At 32.2% G+C, this 2,345-nt stretch overlaps 1 pseudogene; it reads right to left on the bottom strand.

The window, feature by feature from the left end:
• Positions 1–282: 282 nt before the first annotated feature.
• On the bottom strand, positions 283–1,721 carry LOC113849483 (annotated as a pseudogene).
• Positions 1,722–2,345: the final 624 nt, after the last annotated feature.

Below are 2,345 nucleotides of genomic sequence, written 5' to 3'. Positions count from 1 at the left end.
AACTCCTCATTGGAAAGTAATGGTGAACAATATCCCTTAAGCCAATCTTGAGTGCAAATAAGTGCTTCTACCATTTTAGGTGTTAAGGAAGTACGGTAAGAATCGAATACCCTTCCTCCAGTACTAAAAGCAGATTCAGAGGCTACAGTAGAGACAGGTATTGCCAACACCTTTCTTGCAATGCTTGCAAGGACTGGAAATCGACTTGAGTTTAACTTCCACCAATTCAAGATATCAAAATTTTCTGGACTTTCTAAAGTTTCTTCCAAGTACTTACTCAGTTCATAATTTGTATCTAGGGTCCAACACAACAGCAATAAACAACAACATATTTAGATTGTTTGGATTTCCCCAATACTTATCATATTTTTTCTTCATTCTTGTAGCCATTTCTTTCATTCTTGCATCTTTGGATTGATGACACATTTGATTGATCTTTTTTCCAATTCCAAGAACCTCTAACATATACATGTTACCTGTCACATAAGATGAACCAGAAATGCACAAAGTAGCTTCATAAAAAATCTTCAAAAATGGTAATATTAAGCGAACATAGTCCCAATCTTCACTTGTAGGAAGACCCTTCCCCTTGTTTAACTCTTCAGTATACTTCCTATCTTGCATTTCAAGCTCTTCAAATGTCTTTTGATGTTTCAAAGCACCTTCTAACATAAAAAAGGTTGAATTCCACCTAGTTTCAACATCTAGGCAAACAAGACCTTTGTATTCAATTTCTCGTTCAATACATGCCTTAAAATTTATCAATCTAGAAGGAGAAGATCTTATGTATTTCACTGCAACACGAATTTTTAAAATAGAGTCATCAATCTCCTTTAAACCTTCTTTTACAATCAAATTCAAAATATGGGCACAACAACGCATATGAATATATTCTCCATCTAAAACTAAACTGCTCTAAGACAATAGCCTTTTTCTTAGATACTGAATACCAACATCATTTGATGAAGCATTATCAACTGTCAAACTTAAAACACAATTCAGCCCCCACCCATCCAAGCACTTCTCTATAGTCTTAGCAATAGTTTCTCCTGAATGGCTAGTAATTTGACAAAAATTTAGAATCTTTTTTTGTAGCTTCCAGTTATTGTCAATAAAATGTCCAGTCATGCAAAGATAACTAAGATTCTGACCAGAAGTCCATGTATCAGTGGTAAGACAAACCCTTTGACAATTTTGGGAAAGAAACTTTTTCAATTTGATCTTTTCTGTCTCCCATAGTCCTAAAACATCACGTGCTACAGTACTGCGTGAAATGACATGAAATTTTGGTTGTAAAACACTCAAAAACTTTTGAAATGATTCGTGCTCCACACATCGAAAAGGAATTTCCATAGCTATAAACATCTTCACTAATTCTATCCGACACTTCTCTTGGTCAAATTTGGTAGTTGAAGGAGAAGAAACAGGTCTTTCTGCGTTTGCCACTGATGATGAAATTGAATTGGGATTATTTTTACATTTCTTTGAATGAGCTAGCATGGAACTTGTCCCATTATCAAATTTCATCAAGCAACTACAATAGTTGCATCTAGCTTCTTTTTTTTTTATAAAGGGTCTACAGTAAAGTGATTCCAAACTTTAGATCGATTTTTACGCCTATCAGATCGAGATTGTGACACATTAGCAGTGTTAGAAACTGATGGTGGAGTAGTCAAATGCTCTGCTGTCTCAGAAGTCATAAAATCATCTTGATCATCCATTGTGTCTATTATTTTACATTAAAGATCAAAATAAAAATATTTAAAAAGTTATTAAAGATTAGACAAAATGATATGAAGAAATCATCAATCTGTCACATTAAAGACAATAAGAGAATAGTATGGCTAAACAACAAATGCAACTATATAATATTATTTTATTATAACTTTTAATAAACATGATATATCTAACTTTATAAATACAAGATCTAATAATCAAACTAAAAGAAAGATGACATAGCAATAACCAATGCCCTGTTGCCATTGGAATTTTACAGAACATCTCACTTGTCATAGCGCCAAGCTACAACTTAACAATTTAGGAATTTTATGCTATTTGCATAAGAGAGAACTTCTGTTATATCCTTTTTTTTTAAATATCATTATTAATCATTGAATTCCTCACTGGCTTATTGCTATTTCTAATAATTTTATAAAAGGAATCATAACAAATTAATCAATAAATCTATATGTATAAATGCATCCTAAAAAAAAAAAAACTGCCTGTCAGTGTCCTAACTATGTTGAATAAGTTGTCAAACTCTCACTATTAATAAATTATAAGTTAATATTACGAATGATAATGTAGGCAGGAAATGACAATGAACCCGTAGTGGAAATTGATGT

Source organism: Abrus precatorius, unplaced genomic scaffold, assembly GCF_003935025.1.
Source record: "Abrus precatorius isolate BTA unplaced genomic scaffold, Abrus_2018 Scaffold9, whole genome shotgun sequence".
NCBI classification, from domain to species: Eukaryota; Viridiplantae; Streptophyta; class Magnoliopsida; order Fabales; family Fabaceae; genus Abrus; species Abrus precatorius.
Note: the sequence above shows the minus strand (reverse complement) of the source record. Positions and strands in the feature narration are given on the sequence as shown.